Raw genomic sequence first — 19,506 nt, 5'->3', positions numbered from 1 at the left:
ATATCTAATAGGTGTTAAGATTATTTATTTTGTTATATTTATTGTTGCTTTATGTTAATAATATTGTCCATACAACTGCACTGATAATTTAATAATTCAAAAATATATTTTTATACTTTCATTGCATTGGCAGGTTAAGGATATATAACTGCAGGAGCCTATTTCTCGAACGGTATATTAGACTAATATTATTAGTCCTCGAACTGTCAAATCGTAGGAGTTACCATGGCAACACACTAATAATATTAGTCTAATACCGCTCGAGAAATGGGCTCCTGGTCTCTCACCGAGGAATCAACATATTCTCAGGAATTCTGGAAACCTGAAAATGCCAACGTTCGCTGTACTATTTTAAATAAAAGCAACATGTAGTTATTTACTAGATACATTCTGTTCTTTAACAATTCCATTTCCCAAGGGATTGCTCGCCGAAATAACTAAACTCGGGAAATTACGCAGCATCGAGTTTATCTTGAGGTGAGTTGCGTCACAGAGACACTTGGAACGTAAGCTATCCTTCTCAAACAAACCTCAAACAAAGGGTGGAATAAAATTAGTTTCCAGGATAAAAGAATACAAGGCACACAGGAGGAAATTCGTATTTGACTTGCTTTAATGACAGTAGGGAAAAGGTTATTTAATATACTGTCGTGCGCCATATAAATTGCAGGTATTTCAGCAAACTCAGTGCCTGAAAATGAAGTCTATCTAGGCTCCCTGAAACATATCCCGGATAGGGACTAGAAACTAGTTTTTGTAACATTTGAATGCGTACTACGGACAAGAAACGTATGCGATTTCAGAAACTCCTAACAAAAGGATAACACTGTGATGGTTCGCCTAGTTTACCTGTGTTGAATTATAAAAAAAAAACGTGCTGAAATATCTACTTCCGTTTCAATTAATCCAGGTCTTTCATAAAATAAAACCATAAATTCTCAATGATTTCCTCATTCATTTAAGTTTTACGCGTATTTCCCGACAACACGCATTTCCTTTTGGATTGAGTTAGTTGGTCTGAGCCAGTTGGTATATTTCAGCTACGAGTATATACGGCACAATGCCTTTTTATTTGTTGTGTGCCAGTGTGTACTGGTTGCATCCCAATGGCATTAAGTGGTTATGTGATACGGAAGAGACGAGGTAGGGTTGTCATAAACAAAAAATAATATAATGAGTACATTTTGTACGCTTAATAGAGTCTGAATATGTTTTGTATGTTTGTCTATTCCAGCAGCAAATTCGGCAAATGATAGGGAACTGATAATTTCAGTTACAGTTAACAATTTCAGTTACAAAGTTATAAAATCCTTGTGTCTCATTTTAAGCATGCATTGTAAGCATGTGTTCCACAATGAGTTTTTGGTGTCAACTGATGATTGAAAATGTTTTTGTAAGTGAAACCCACTTCAAATATTAAGACCAAGATGAAGTCTTTAAATAAAGCTTGTATGGCTAGATTTATTGAAATTTGATTTTTTTTTACAGGTAAACACCCATTTCAAATCATTATGTACCATGTAAAAAAAATACAAAGTAAAATACAATTTATACATACGCTACGTACGGGTAAATATCTTGCCCAAAAAAATTACAACTGTAGCTATCCAATTAAAAAAAATTACAAGTCACATGGGAATATGAGTTCCAACTGTAAACAAGATATGTACATATACCACGTCGTGAACTCACCTTGAAACCAGTGAATATTGAATTTTTTTTCTTTACACAATATGTTTAGGAATTTAGTTGGTATGTGTTTCCAGGCTCTATACATTTGCACTGCAGGGTAAACCTTGTTTTAAATACAGTTGTTATTCTAGGTACGAAGGTAAGTAATATGAACAGATATACGACAATGAAAATAATAAACAGTGACAACCCTGACGCAATCAGAGCGAAACCGTGCAAGTGCAAGGAAGTGCTCATGTATTGATTCTTATTAAGCGCCTTCTTAGGGTTGTACCATTTGGCGTTAAAACTCTAGGTCCGTGGGATCCCAGCGCGCACAAGTTTTTTGGAGGGATTGCGAAACTTCTGGTTGATGTTACTGGTGACCGAAGAGCTGGCGGCTTCCTCGCACTACGTATCAGTATTGCGATACAACGAGGAAATGCGGCCAGCATCCTTGGCACAATGCCTCAAGGGCTTATTTTAGATGTAACTGCTCAAACTTGAGCAGGCAATTTAGACGAGACCACCAACCAACATAATCAAAACACGTGACTCGGCTGTTCACTCGATGGGCAATCACTAAACCTTATAAAACCTTAAACGTCACCCGTCGCGTCTGCCTGTGTGTATGTATGTTCGCGATAAACTCGAAAACTACTGAACGGATTTTCATGCGGTTTTCACCCATCAATAGAGTGGTTATTTAGGAATGTTTAAGAGGGATTCTTCCCTCTTTTTTATACTACGTCGGTGGCAAACAAGCATACGGCCCACCTGATGGTAAGCAGTCTCCGTAGCCTATGTACGCCTGCAACTCCAGAGGAGTTACATGCGCGTTGCCGACCCTAAACCCGCCCCCCCCCCCCCCCTCGTTGAGCTCTGGCAACCTTACTCACCGGCAGGAACACAACACTATGAGTAGGGTCTAGTGTTATTTGGCTTCTGTAAGGTGGAGGTACTTCCCCAGTTGGGCTCTGCTCTAGATCTGGAATGACATCCACTGGCTGTCTTTGTGATCCTAACGAAATAACGGTACTTTTCCATGAAATTCTATTCGGGAGAACACGGTTTCCACCAAGTCTTAACAAATCACTATGATTTTGATGCCAATCGCTTCAGCAATATATTTTCTAAGATTTCGCTATTTCGAAAAAATAAAAGTTTTTTGTTTTATAAAGAAAAAACCTATAAACCTAGTTTTTAATTGTGTCAATAACATAGTAAAAATCATGGAAAATTGAAAATATATAGAGGTAGAAAAACATCTATGGAGAGTACGTGCTATACTTTCCTCTTAAGTATATAATTTGTTAAGGTTTTGTGTAACACGTACGAAGCCGCGGCGGGTCTCTAGTAATAACAAAAACCAAATACTACTTTGATTGACTGAGTGACCGAATCACGTGGCTTGCGCTGTTTATGTTTATCCATGGGGTATCACTATCACTTACGTAAACAGATGCGGTGTTTATCTTTATGTATTGAAAACTTGGAATTGATAATAACCCATGAAGTTGGTACATAATGATGTAACTTATACCTACATCATTACCTATAACCGTGCATGGCTGTGGCTCAGAACATCTCCAAAAGTAAAACTTGAAAGTTACTTGGTGAAGTGACATCGCAATTAATCACAAAAATAGCCATACGTGCCACTACTCGCATATTGCCGCTTGAAATGGACACTCATGACAAGGAATATAAAAGCAGCTAAAATATATCTCACTTTGACAAAAGTTCACAGCTAAGAAAAGGAGCAATTTACAGATCATGAAATCACTATTCAAGTCACAAAGTAACAATTGTTACTTTGTGAGTTGAATAGTCACAATTGTAAAGCTCCAAGGATATCTTTTTTATACGGAAGTCAAATACCGGCCCGTCATGGACATTGTAGTCAACATTACTCTGATTGGTTATTTCGATAATACAACAAATAAAATGTTTGCTTAGGACGATCTCAGCAAATACATTTTAATATATCTACGCTACGCACATCGCTGGATTTGAAGAGAAAGTTAATTTGGAAGTTGATTGACAATTTGAACGGACAGTCAAGGTCTGGCAGGATTAATTTTTTTGCGCGGAACGAGTAGCGTCTATACGTACATAACTGTTGCCTTGACATTGTATACATTTGCAGTTACTAATTGTACAGGGCTGCGACATTTGAATAATCTTTTGTTGGGTTTTAAAGCCTCAGTTGGGTGTTTTTATACGGAAGTAAGTCCTGCTTTTTAAAGAGGTTTTGATAGTTTTGCGTAACTTCACCTACACCTTTCTAACAAACCAAATGTTACTTAGTAACATCGAATTTCATCATTATCACAGATACGTAATATAAATAAAACCGGCCAAGAGCATGTCGGGCCACACTCAGTGTAGGGTTCCGTAGTTACTCATCCGTCACAATAAGCTAAACTGGAGCTTAAAGTATAGTAAATTGTTAACCAAGGGATGAAACGGTACCTTTCACGCGAGTTAAACAAATAGGCAAATTTGCATAAAGTAAGTCTTTTTACTATGAAGGGGAAACTTTTTGCGATAACTCAAAAACAGCTAAACTGATCATGTCCGCTATAGTTTTCATTTAATGTCTTTCTTAAGCTCTACTTCCACGATTTTTTTCATATTTTTTGGACCTATGGTTCAAAAGTTAGAGGGGGGGGACACATTTTTTTTTCTTTCGGAGCGATTATCTCCGAATATATACACTTTATCAAAAAAATGTTTTTGAAGACCCCTATTAGTTTTGAAAGACCTTTCCAACGATACCCCACACTGTAGGGTTGTAGCAAAAAAAAAATTCACCCCCACTTTACGTGTAGGGGAGGTACCTTCAAAAAAATTAAATTTTTAGTTTTTATTGTACGACTTTTTCGGCTTTATTGATTTATATATCCATGCCGAATTTCAGCTTTCTAGCACTAACGACCATGGAGCAAAGCCTCGGACAGACAGACGGACATGGCGAAACTATAAGGGTTCCTAGTTGACTACGGAACCCTAAAAAAAGGTGGAGAATAACGACTTATGAACTCTCGAGTAGGTATACCCACAGTATAGTTAGTGCCATATTGTTGTAAAAACATTGTTAATTTGTATTTTCGATACATATAAAATTACGAAGTGTCATACATAAGAAGATTATCGGATTAACTTACTACCGCTAAGCGAACGGCCCATCTGATAAATAGTAGTAGCCAGCAGGGTAACAACTCTTCAAAACTTTGTTGATAACCGAATTTTCTTTCTGAATGTTAATTACAACCAAAAAATTACGAGTGTATTTGCATGTAAGTAGGTAATAAATACCACTTCGCATGTAAGGTATGAAATAAAGCAGTATGTGTTTTTATTAGACACGTTTCGTATTGTACATCCAACTTTTGCTTTCAAACAATGTTTGTCTTGAACTCGTATATACCTACTTTATTAACGAAAACTGAAACTCAAATGGGAACATGAACAATAACTCAGCACTAACTTTTTAGCCAATTATCAAATTCACATTCTGTACCCCTGCGAAGAAACCACTATAGCGCGCTAGGTGAGTTCAAATGGATAGGAATCGAGTAACAAGATACTAAGTGTTAACAAGGATTAAACGAGTTCTTAGCTTTAGCAGAGTTAGTTGAAGTAAGATCGACGTCGTATTCATTAGAAAATTAAGTCTGATTCAGCTCATGAATTGCTAAGTAATTTGGATTTTGCCTTTTTACGTGGAGATGGGGTGAGAGATAAAATGAATTTAATAAACTTGGGTTGGCGTCGAAAACTGATAAATATAACTGTAGGGAGAAGTGCCATGAAGGAGCTGTATTTTAAAAGAATCTATTGCATTTTTAAAAGTTTATTACATTTAGTTACAATACTGATTCGTCGTCGGCACGTAGAAATAAAATCCGAAATTCCACTGAAAAATTATCTGTTACAAATCCTGGATACTTCACCGTAATTTTTAATTCTTCGAATCTTACCCTAAAAGATAACATCGTATGTTACACATTTTGAATCCCTCTGGAGAGTTGTTTACCCTATATTCCGTTATATTCTGTTTGAACCAATATAAACATAGGTACCTAATTGAAATTTCTGAATATAATTGAATTCTTAATTTGGAGAATATAATTGTGATGAGTTGACGACATTGTTTTCCGAACTTTTATATTAATTTAGAGTTGAATTGTGCCCGCTACCGCTTTTGACAAGTTTAAAAACATGATTAAAAATCCGGATAAATCTTTACTCCCTATTTGAACTACGTATAAGACCACCGTAAAGCTGATTTAAGGATCATCCCACTTTGGCGCGTTGTCAAAGCAAAGTGCTTTATAAATACTGCGAAGCTTAATACAGACTTAAAGTATTTGCATGATATCTTATACCTTTAAACGAGCAATTCTTGTATATATATTTATATATATATTTCTGTGATCTCGGAAACGGCTCTAATGATTTCGCTGAAATTTGGTATATGGGGGTTTTTGGGGGTATACAATCTATCTAGATTAGTCTTATGTTTGGGAAAACGCGTGTTTTCGAGTTTTCATGCGTTTTTCTTTCGACGCAGAATATGGTCGCTAATTTCGAGTTGCTGGCCACTGTCCGTCTGGTCCAGCGGGTTAAGACGCGGACTGCTAAACGAGTGTTACGGGTTCGAATCTCGCCCGGTGACTAGCTTTTTTTTTTATATGTTCAAGTTTATATATAATTTTTTAATTTTTATTGTTTTAGACAAGTTTAATTTAGTAAAGACCTATGTAATAAGAGAAATTGACAATAGATGGCGTTATTCTGTGACAAGTGCTGTAAGGTTAAAATCGATTGTAAATAATAATAATTGTCAGTTCACATTTTACTTTTTAAGTTTATGTAGATTATCACCTATACACCATCATATTACAATAAATTTACTCGGTCGCCCAGGTACTGATAACGTAAAATAGTTAATACAATACAACAACATTATACGTAGGTCACCTAAACATGCTCAACACTTGGTTTTTGATACTGTAATGCTTATATATTTTGTAATAAATAAACAATTAAAATCATCTGAGCCAGTACTCCCACGCTTCGATAATATTAGCGTTGGGTTTATTTTTTTTTAGTGAACACGCTGTCACCTGTGATGATGTGTGCACTAATAATATAAACCACTTAAAGGAAAAAAAAATTTGCGAACAATATGAGGTTGACAGCTAAGCAAAAAACTTTTTTTTCCATTAAGCACTTACTTTTTTGTCAAAATAAGTAACATAATCTTCTAATCTAACTTTAACTATAACGTCTCCAAGACACAATCTTCAAAGAGAAAGCAACCGTAAAATGTTGTTCCAATTACAATAAAATCCGGCGTTAAAGTAGACTCAGAAGAAACAAAAAAATATTAAAACAATGAATTTCGTATGGTATGTTTTCTCAGTTATCGGACGAAATGTTTCTTTTTTTGTTCGTAATAGAATTACTTAAGTATTCAAGTAAAGTCAGGCTATAAGAATTTAATTGCTAATAAGTAGATCAACACTTTGTTATAGTGTCATTTGTAAACGCTAAGTACATTATTCGGTATAAAAACGTTAAACCATAGCGATGACAATTTGTCCCTAATACGTACAATTCTAATAATTATTTTCAATAGCCACGTGACGTTATATATTTATACAACAAAACCGATCAACGTAAACAAACCCTCAAATCTCCGTCAGATAACCTGTTGAGTTCCCGCTGGTTATAGATTTTAACCGTATCCGTGTTAGTAGGTAGGCGGCCCGGTGACCCAGTTCCAGGCCTGCGACCCGCTGCACCCGGGCATAGTGCCGTTACCGGCTCAAATCGGGTTAGTTTAATTAATTGTTCGGACTTATGTACGTACTTGAAAGGTCTTGGGGCCTAGTCAATGTGACAATCATTATAATAAATGAATAATACTCGTATATCTACTTAAGCTAAACTAAAAGTAAAAATACATCGGGATGATGGATGCAACGAAAAGTGATGTGATCTTCCACACATCAATTAAGTTTCGTTTGGCGTTTTCTATTTCTATATACTATTGTCACTTGGTTAGTCTCCTCTGGTGGGTCTTGAACGCACTTTAAATGATTAACATAAAATTGTTAATATATCCAAAGAATATTTGATTCTTTTGTCTAGCGATTCATATAAAAATAGCGGTATTGCTATTTTTCGTTTAACACTAATTACCGCGCACACTAAAAATCTTCAAAGACTAATACTTAGTAATTAAATAGCTGAAACGAATAATTGCATTTTAGCTTTCGCGCTTGCTACTTTAAAGACCAAAATGATGTAATCAATAAACACAAGATCAAATATTTATGACAGCAGACGTGGTTTAATGAATCTGATTTGATCTGAACTTAATAGCAAATATAAAACTCGTGAGGTACGAGTACCTACGTCATAAACATATAGTATAAGTACATCACTACATACAACGTGTCCCTACTCTTTGGACATAGATGAATAGGACGTGTTGATTAGGGTATTTCTAACCTATATACTAATTCTCATTCCAAACGTCACAATATTAACGGAGAAATTAATGATTTACGATTTAATACTTCGGAACGTATGTAGATACACGGTAATTAAAGAGTATGTCATGTCATTAGTGTCACTTTAATCTTAATATCGTCATTGTGAACGACTAGCACAGTATCCTCCTAATTATTGATGATTTATTTGAACTAATTATCGAGTGTTTTAAGATTGTTACCCACTGTTACAACCTCCCCGACATTCACGATATAATCAACAAGAGAACTATCAGCCGCGAGACCCGAGGTCACAGCCTAAGAATTGTTCGCACTCCCACTACTACTAAAGCTGTATATCATTCTTTGTCCAACCGTGTCGTGGCGGCTTGGAACCGTTTACCGGATAGTGTTGTAACTGCTCCCTCGGTCAATGTTTTTAAAAACAGATTGGACAAGTGGCTTTTAAACAATAAGTTAGACTGATGTTACTTAGTGATGTGATACGACTTTACAAACTTTGAACTGTATAATACAGGACACTGTGTGACATAGGCTCATCAGCTAAATAGCTGCTCGCCTATAATTATATAATAATAATAATTTTTATTTTTATTTTTTTTATGTTTATCTAATCAAATAATTTACCATATTAAAACATTCCTAGGAAGGAAATCTACTCGGGATCTCGGTCAATATCCAGAGAGTAGAGACACGTTGTATAACATTTGTATTGACAGTACCTAACTAGATATTGAAGAGATCAAGTAATGTTATTTAACAATTTTTTTTAAATATATATCTAACATTAAAAACATATCCAACTGGAACTAAAATCCAATACATAGTACAATACATACAATACATGTAGGTAAAGTAGCCCTATTTGATCAAATATTCAATTCAATAGATCTATTAGATTACTATTGTGTTGATGCAGCTGAAATGTCATTGTTTGCGTACAGATAATAAATCAAATTGAGTGCGCGGCGCCAGATTGTGTGTCGAATCAATTTGGAAAGGATTAGTAGACAGTAGAAACTGTGAACGGATTAAGTTTTGTATGAATCGGAATCCGATTAAAATATAATAAAGCAATATTTGAGATTTTTTGGAGGCGAAGTAGATTATTTAGATTAGAGAGACTGTTTGTGACAAGTTAAGAATCTTTAATCTTGTGAATATTTCAAGGAAAGTGGAAAAAATTGGCGAACTGTTAATTAATTTTTCTTTTTACAATATTCAGTCGTAGAAAGTTCAAGTAAACAATGAGGCAAATTTTGCGATATTGCAGTAATATTACAAAATTTGCTATGGGAATCACAAGGACCGTCATCGTCATTCGAGTTTACAAGTCTTTTTACGACGATTTTTTCAAGTAGGTATAAATGAGTTTTATTTTTAAAATACGTTTATATTTTTCTGTGTATGTTTATAAATTTTTAATTTGGTTAATTTAATAGCTATTTAAAATATGTTTACTCAATTTTCAATCGTGGCTGAATGCCGGATGGGTATGCCTAACCTGTCAAAAAATTACAATATGGCGGACGAATGTTTGAAATGTCACCGTTTTTAAGAATCATTTCGCTTAAAATTTGGTTTTTTCTTCGCAAGTCTGATGAAAAACATTGTGTGTACCTCCGGAGGTAAGAATATTGCAAATTCGGGCCTTTAATTCCCTCTAGCCTGCGGCTGTCGCGTATATTACCCTCGTTTATAATATTTCGCTTGCACAACTTGTTGCACAATGTACTTTCGCGCAATGTACTTATATATAAGTTAATACGTGCGGTCGGGCGCACGAACTGGCGTGGCGCATACTATCAACTTAAGACGAAAGAGGATGACCTCCCCGAAACCGCCTTTCCATACAAACGTAGTCCCCAATTTTCTCTCTGGATATTAACATTTTTGAAAATATTTTTACACAATTTGATGTGTTTTAATCATAGGGTTTGATTTTTTTCGATTTTTTCAATACAAGATAACCCTTCCTAACGGAGCATTTAAAACGTTTTTTTGCCGTTTCATACATGTTGGTTGATCGAAATATATGAAATAGCCTTTTTTTGTAATGTCGGGGTTAGCCCCATAGTAGAAGTTGTTTAGTATGACCTACTTCTATATTCACATCGTAAATTATTGCAGGTGACTAATTTTACAACCTGTATAATTTTACTATGTTTTGTACTTTTTAGAGTGCTCAAGTATTGGCACTACTATTTATAAGTAAATGATACCATTAGGTATAACCTATACCTAAAGTACCTTCCTTGTTGTTCTCAAAGTTGGTTCCGGCCACGAAAAGTTGTGCCGCAAGAAACAGGAATATTAAATTACTGTACGGTTTTTGTTGTTTGTTTTGGTATAATATATACTAATGTAGCCAGACCCAGTTATACAAATTTAAAATCATGACGAAATGATTAACCTAAACGTCGCAATTAAGAGAAACAAGCTTATAATATATTTTTCTTCTAGTCGTACCTGTAATGGTTGAATTAAAATTTCGTTTAGCATACTATAATTGCGTACTTTTATTATAGAGTCTCCCATCCCAACTCAACTATAATATTCATTTCATTACGCTGTTGTCAATTATAAAAAAATACCAATCACGTGCTGCCGCGGTCAAGAGGACGAAAAAAATGGTAGCTCAATAGTATATTACTATTACAGAGGTCGACAAGTAAGAGAATAGACGGCCGAGCGTAGCGAGGTCGTATTGTTATGAAGCTCGCAACCCCTTTTCACGCCGAGGTATGTAAACTACTTTCCTTGTATTGATGATAATGATGATGATTACGGTAGGTAATTTAATGCATGGGGTATTAAAAGAGAACGAAAATATATTTTTTATTTTTTTTGCGTATCAACGCACGGTTTAGAAGATACGGCCCTATAAATATTTCATGTTTTTTATTTCACGAGCAAAGGTTATTTAGTCATGCAGAAATTTTCGTTCCCCTTTAAAAATTCTATTCAATATGAAAAAAACTCAAAAAAAAAAAACAATTCTACTAGTTTTATTTTTGTTGACTCGTAACAATAGTGATATAATTAATCAACGATTGTATAAATATTATTCCACATTGGAGTTTTTTTATGATAACATTTTAAGCTTGTTGAATATTAATACAATTAACGAATACGAACGACCATGAATAATTCTTTTAATAGAGAAATAAACTTTAAACATTTTCTATTTTGGAAAAAGTAACAGAATTATCTCGTTTAAAATATATTGTAAACTACTTTGACAACTAGCAGAAAGTAAGAAGAAATATTTACCTACTTACGAAGCATTGACGACCGGTCTGGCCGAGTGGGTAGTGACCCTGCCTCTGAAGCCGATAGTCCTGGGTTCGAATCCCGGTAAGGGCATTTATTTGTGTAATGAACACAGATACTCGTATTTGTTCCTGAGTCATGGATGTTTTCTATATATTTACTTAAACATTTGTATACTATATGTATATATCGTTGTCTAAGTACCCAAAACACAAGCCTTCTAGGCTTACCGTGGGACTTAGTTAATTTGCGTCAGAATGTCTCTATAATATTTAATATTTAATTTAATTGTATTAAATTTCTCAAAGTTAAAACAAGGACCATGAACAATTAAATTTAAGAAAATACTTCAAACTTTTTGTCATCTTATATTTTAAATACTGACAAGGTAAGCATTGTTCCCCATCAAAAAGTTTCTGATAAATGTGAAATTAAGGGTTCACCGGCCCAACTTTGCTCCACGGCTCATAGTAGCCATACAGCCAGTGGAAAATTATGTTTGAAATTGAAACTTATTGCAAGAACATGGTAAATACGAGTATATGATGAGTTTTATTGTATTGTATATATACAGGCAGGTTTCCTGCAACTTGAAGGCGTAAGGGGTGGTCCAGCAAGCCCAACTCCTCAAACTCATACCAAACTCATATCAAATTTAATGTTGAGTAGGACCTCGAGAAGATTACTTGGCGATCCGATATGTTTTGCCTTTCATGGAGCCACTCATTGTATTCCAGCACCACATGAAAGCGATTACTTTTCCACAGGTTATGCGAGGACAACAATCATATTGACATCAAAACGATGCCTTTTTGTTCTTATTCATCCGTGCAGCTCGCTCGTACTAATGATAACAGCATCATTTAATAAGACGTAAAAAATTAAAATCATTTAATAGATCGACTTTTACCGAGCGCCTGACAGACAACCTAAGATGAGATAAGTTTACTACTCAGCCTGGCGTTGTCAGATGATTTATTCCAAGCACGATCTCCGATGGACTCGACATATTGATTACCACGACTTTGATGATGAGTTTTCGACAACTTTGTATACAGGGAATAAATCATTACTTATATTGGTACAGAGGTTAATGTCTTATTAGCTTAGTGATTGTTTTGATTTAAGTTCACAAATAGGAAATCAAGAATAAAGGTATCAAAAACGTTTACTTTCTTTCTCATTCAGTTTTAATGGTTGAAGATAGCAAGGTTACCAGCCTAACGATCTTTTATAAGATACATTTCGGAGAGTGTGCTGAGGAGTTGCACAACCTTATTCCTCCGTCCCCATTTCACCATCGGACTACCAGACCATCGGCACTTCGGCATCGCATGGTAGGTATTCCACAAATACGCACGAAGCGTTTCGCTTCAACATTCCTTGTGCGAACTGCCAAGGAGTGGAATACCCTGCCCGAGTCTGTGTTTCCGTATGAGTACAATCTGAATCTCTTCAAGGCTAGAGTAAATAGGTATCTCATAGGTAAGCGTGCTCCACCGTAGACCGCATCATCACTTACCATCAGGTGTGATCGTGGTCAAACGCCTGCCTATCCTCCATAAAAATAAAAATAAAAGTTCTATAAAGACTTTGTTGTTTTGATAAACTCGGGCAGATGTCCACTACTGTACAAAGGTGTGGAGAAGCAATAAACTCCAAGAAACTAGTTATTTAAATGCTAGAGGACTTAAACGGATAAGGGCAGTAAACTACAGATTCAGATTTATTTATTACACAACATACGATTGCATTACATATTACATTTATGTCAATTTATGAATCTATATTGTGATCGTCAAAAATAAATTCTAATAATGGCTAAAAATAACATCATAATTCAAATAGCAACAATTATTAAATGTAAATTTTCACCTGAAAAGAATCGTCAAGCCAGAATTTATAGAAAAGCAATAATAAAAATAAAAAAATCAATAAGAAACAAAAACAATGTCAAATATGCAAAAATAGATTATACAGTTATGGCAAAAAAATCACTTATTGAATATAATGGGTTCTTCAGCAAAAAGTTTCTCAAGCGAGGTTTGAAAATCGTATCGGATGTTTTCGTCCTTATTTCCACTATTACATATTTAGAAATAATAGTAGTTATAATTAAACACCTAAATGACAGACGGGAGGTGGGAGTTAAATATCTTGAATTATGTAGAATTACTATTTAATCTTCTAAAAAAATGTTTATCATGATAACTATGTTTATTCAAGAAAATGATGCTAGGTAAATTAAAAGCACTTTAAATAATAGAAACGATCCTATTTGCAATTCCAACTCTATAATAGAGCTCTAAGAACTATTTATTCTGTTCCATTTAAAAATAACTATAATTTTTAAATAAGAAAGTCAAATAACAAATCCAGCAATTCATGCAGCACAATTTTGTCAATGGCAAAATCATCAACTTGTTCAATATATCGCCTAACACTTTCTGCGGAGGCCACGACCCAAAACTGTCAGCATAAAGAAGATAAAGCGTTACCCGAGGTAAACATGGTTTATTTTGCAAACACTACACAAGTTACTTGGCTAAGGACAACCTAGAGGGCAACAAAGGCATTGTCGGCTTATCCTTTGACCGTATTTACGCAAATATTGGTTCGCTTTCCTTAATATAGAAAAGCGAAAGAAATGCTCAATCATACTTCCACAAATTAAGCTAATAAGATGTAGCTGAGGTGCTGCTTGACTACTTTCGACTTAAGATAACAATATCTGGGAGACCGAGCTTTGCTCGGAAAACATTGCTCGTTTAAAGGTAAGATAAGAGGTCGGATAAGAGTTTCCTTTTGTTCCTTTCCTTTAATAACATCATGATTAGCAATATACTCGCACTCATGTAAGCTTATTTTCATAATGTACAGACTTGTATTTCATGTCTTTATAAAATTTGCCCTTTAGATACTTTTATCATCACTAACACTTGAGTAGGTGCAGTTCTGAGAGGATTGACTCGAATAATAGATACGAGTATTAAATCAATCATTTATTCACTGTTTATTCACTTGATACTCGTAGGTGTTACAAATGACCTAGACTACATCAGCGCGATGTTATTGAGACTCATTGGCCTCTTCCTTCTAGCAATTGAATTACAAATGGCATTGCACCCAACTACGCTCACCACTTACGTCTAGCCTAGCTACACCGCAATTGCTCATGATAAATTTGAATTCAGACGAGATACCTAGTCTTTTAAAGTTTACATAGCTAGTTCAACGAATCTTATATGGAATAAAATAACGACACACTTTATTCGATATACAAATCTGTTTACGGAAACAAGAGTAAGTATGTACCTATTATTTAATAACAGCAACAACAACTTTTATTATATTCCTAAGGGAATTCATGAAGAAAATTATCTACAAAAAGTGATGGTTTCCAATTTTAGACGTTCGCTTCACGACGCTGAAGGACTGAAATGAATGGAGGCGGAAAATAAGAAAATAATTCACAAAATATTGTCGAACTTTACTCTCCATTGTATGGGTGTGAATTTCACGGAGGGCTGGTTTTATTCAAGTTTTTAAGAAGTAAATTTGAAGTTATCAAATATCATAATACCCTCACTGAATTTATATTAAGTGTTACCCATACACACAAGAGTTACATAGGTACCCATTTTGGTACCCATTTTGGTTGTTGGATTAGTTATTACGGTTACTATACTATGTATATTAAGTATTGTAAGTACCTAGATTCTATTGAACATTTAAAAATTACTGTAAGTACGTAAGAAGTAACTAACGTCATTGGCGTGTACGTACAGTGATGATCTAATAATCATAACATTAATAAATTATTCTTCTTTCATGTCGATGTTCCCTTAAGTTGAAGAAGAAGAAGATTAATACATTTATATTGGTTCAATGTACAATAAAACTGAAGTTGTTATAATATAAGTACATTTAAAGAAACCATTTTAAGGGTACAATTTGCAGTGACTACATAGGACCGACATTGTTTGATGCGACGCACTCAGAATTTACGCAGCGTACCGTACCTAGTTGCGCAATAAAGCTTATTAATATTATAATTGTATCAATTAGTTATAATTTCATTAATTATATCAATGCAATGTTGTCATTGACTTCTCTAAGTGAAACTTTGAGACGTCGAGGGCAAACTCATCAAAAGTATAACTAGGCAACTGAGAAAGTTATTGCAAACTAGAAACTCTTAATAGTTCGAGCAAATCAATTTTCTAGATGACCGACTAGAAGTTATTGTAGGTCCCTGAATGAGATCTAATCAGCCTTTTGTATTGAGAGGATATTACAGAATTACTACTTCAATGAATTTGGATGAAGACAAAGTAATTTGAAACGTATATTCTGAAAGCCGCTCTTTTTATCTTTTGCTAACCCGACCTTCCTAAATTTGCTTCTTTAATATAATATTCACATCTAGATCCTTCAAGTGTCAATGGATTTCTAAATTATAAACTTATTGAACAATGCTTCAAAATAACTAACCTTTCAGAATTGATAATTATCACAGAGTCATGATTAATATCAAATATTAATTATGAATGCTGTGGTAAGAGTATGACGAGACACCCGAGGACATAGAAGGCCATTATAATGGCACAATAATTAGGCTATATGGCAAGTTTTTTATGGTATCAGTCGATCCGGTTTGATTTAAGGATCAAATGTCTATATGGGACACATTGCATTATATACAAAAATGACAATAGTACATAAAGCACAAAATACCCCAAACGGTATCTCGAAACTTTCCATCTGTTAGCGTAAACCATAAAATATTTTTTTAACTTCCAAATTGAAAAAAAACAAATACTACCGTTTGATTAATTTCATTTCATTCCATTCCATACAATGCAAGTGTTATTTAAACGTCAAACTTCTATGAAATTATTGACGTTTAAATAACACTTGCACAGTCTGGGGCTGGGCTATCAAAATCGCTACCAACTTAGCTTGGTCTAACTCTATTTGCTATTTTGACGGTGAATTGCGTTGACGTAAAATGAAAATAATTATTTATTTTTTCCAGTTTCGAAGTTAAAAAAATACTTTTTCTACTCCTGTACTTTTATTTGTCATTTAAAGGGTCGTGCACACATCTTTAAAACCCTACCTTATAGTTGTCAAGACAAGTCTTTAGTCTATTCCCCAAAAACGCATTTGTGCATACACGCAGTATCTATTTGGCAGTTTTCGATACTTCGTGTAATGACCACTTAAAAAATATTGTATGAAATACATTGTTGCCAACCTTATTTTAAATGTCATATCTGATAAATAAGTGAACCATAGACATGTTTTTTTTTAAATTTCATTCATGCATTTTCCCGCCCATTTTCCCTCCATACTTTGCTACTTATTGAATGTGGTTATTGTGGTTGTCGTATAAAAACTTAACTTTTGTCTTAAAAAAACAGTGTCTTTCAAGTTAAAAATGGATGAAGACGAAATGTTTGTGTTTTTATCCTCCAGCAGAAGTACCTATCTCAGATTATACTATTTAAAATAGTTAGATACCGCAGGGAAGTAGGGTAAGTCCACTAGATGACATAAAACATAAATAAATAATAAATATATAATTATTATAGGACATTATTACACAAATTGTCAAAGTCCCACAGTAAGCTCAATAAGGCTTGTGTTAAGGGTACTTAGACAACGATATATATAATATATAAATATTTATAAATACTTAAATACATAGAAAACACCCATGACTCAGGAACAAATATCCATGCTCATCACACGAATAAATGCCCTTACCAGGATTTGAACCCGGGACCATCGGCTTCGTAGGCAGGGTCACTACCCACTAGGCCAGACCGGTCGTCATAACATATTTGTTAAATTTACAATTTTATTTCAAAGTAAGTGCTTGGTCGTAGAAAAAGTATTGTATGCAACGTTGTTTAACTGAGTCCAAAAATACTCGTGGCATCTTTATTAATAATTTTCGGCTTCGCAACAAATTGTTACTCACGCCACTCGCCTTTTTTGACCTCTCTTAAACAACAGTTGCATAAAATAATATTTTGGTAGTCCAACACCGGTTGTTATACAGCATTGTGTGACAGAGATAACATAATAAAACACTATCAATACTATCTCGATGTATCACATGTTATACAAAAGTTATATGCCACCATTTTTTAAAACTTTAAGGTCATATATTTTTTTATAAGTTCCATTTTTTGTGTCTAATTTATTATGATTAATTTCTCATTTCTATTAAACTAGAATTTGCTTTAAAGTTCAACATATGTCATCACTCCAATAACACTACTCATTTTTCTACTGAGGGAAATGACTTGACAGACTATGGAGAGACACAAAGCGTTTCGTTGTCGTAACGTAAGCAATTCTCACCTTAGGCACCCTGCCCTGATTAACACCATTTGATTGGCGGCGCCTCATGAAGATCTACTCGTACTCGTACAATTTCCTTCAATAATGTCCTTTACATACACTGTGTCACGTTTAGTATGGAAACCGAAACCCGAAACTTTAATTCCAAAAAAACCTTGAGGCCTTATTCCAGATATCTGGGTTTCGGTGATTTGACTTTCAAATCACTCACGGCGTAAATTGAATCCGAATGGAATACCCGCGCTTGGTTAACTCTGCTATTTAGGTTGGAAACTGTTTATTGATTAAATGGGCACCTCAATAAGATAGTATATTATGTTCAGTCTTCGTCAAAGATAAGTTTTTACACTCTTCTTGCTCCTTTGTAAAAAGGCAAAAAAATTAAACATATATTTGACACGCCTGACTGTACACTGTATAGTAAGATTTTTTTTACATGAGTTGTTTAATTTGTTTATATCCAACCGATCTCAAGCTACGGGATAATTTAAAAAAGGAATTTACAGAACCTTTTTTAAGGGTGGCAACACTCATGTCGTGCCTACGCATGTTGGACATCTTGTAAAAAAATAAACATAAGGTATATGTACTGATCTGCTTTTCACTCGTATTTTGGAAAATGAATACCCTTTTAGTCACTAAAAACTGTACATTTTAAAAATTACACCACAACAAATTATGTACTATAGTTTTGCGACGATAAAACGCCATTGATTGAATTTTTCGTTTCGTAATCGGTGTTGACTTAAAAAATCTATAAAATGACCTATTTTTCTTATCTTAATGAAGATCTCATCGTGATAAAAAGAGTAAGAGGAAAGTTAAAAGGAGCACTCAGTGCTTATCCGCCGACTTTAAGATGGAAGCAATTCCGCGCTGTCAGCTGATAAAAGGATCTATTTTTAGACAAAACTTTAGAATTCAATAAAACTGCTACTATACGTACGATTCGCGTGTATTGAAATCCAATAAATAGTATAGAACTGAACTGTTGTATATAGCCAATATCTAGAACGAGTAACGTTATATTACCTTTATGCTTTTCGGTAAAGGAAAACATCGTGAGGAAACCTGTATTAATCTGCGAAGAAAGTCAAAAAGCTGTATGTGAAGTCCCCAACCCGCATTGGGCTAGCGCGAGGACTGTAGACCAATTGCTCTCGCACATGAGAGCAAGCCTGTGCCCAGCAGTGGGACATATATAGGCTTAATTATATACCCGTATTAGTAAGTGAAAAATTTTTTTATCATATATTATACTTACTTTAAACGATAATACTTATATACCTGCTTTAATTTTTTTAATCTGCGTTATAATTGCCCATATTCGGCTTAAATTGTCGTGGCTATCATGTTCTGAAAATTATCGTCTGTCGGCTGTCAACAGTGTCATTTTTAGGGTTCCGTTGTCAACTATTAGGAACCCTTTGTAACGGAATGGTAACTACGGAACCCTACACTGAGCATGGCCCGACATACTCTGAGCCGGTTTTTTTAAATATATTATATCCATAATAGTTTCAGAATAAGATATTTAAATCCGAATCGAATTCTAGTTATAATACGTAAATGTCTTAGGTACTTACTTTGTTCTTAGTATACGAATGCATACTATTGTACGTTTAATGATTGAATATGAAGAAAATCCAACAAAACT

The 19,506-nt window shown here is 34.4% G+C and overlaps 1 protein-coding gene across 1 annotated transcript in view; it reads right to left on the bottom strand.

The window, feature by feature from the left end:
- LOC133520464 (uncharacterized) overlaps positions 1-19,506 on the bottom strand; it is a 159,842-nt gene that overhangs the window by 123,067 nt on the left and 17,269 nt on the right. The gene's annotated exons all lie outside the window — the stretch shown is intronic.

The sequence above is a fragment of the Cydia pomonella genome, chromosome 8, assembly GCF_033807575.1.
Source record: "Cydia pomonella isolate Wapato2018A chromosome 8, ilCydPomo1, whole genome shotgun sequence".
Taxonomy (NCBI): Eukaryota; Metazoa; Arthropoda; class Insecta; order Lepidoptera; family Tortricidae; genus Cydia; species Cydia pomonella.
This window is presented reverse-complemented; position numbering and strand designations above follow the sequence as displayed.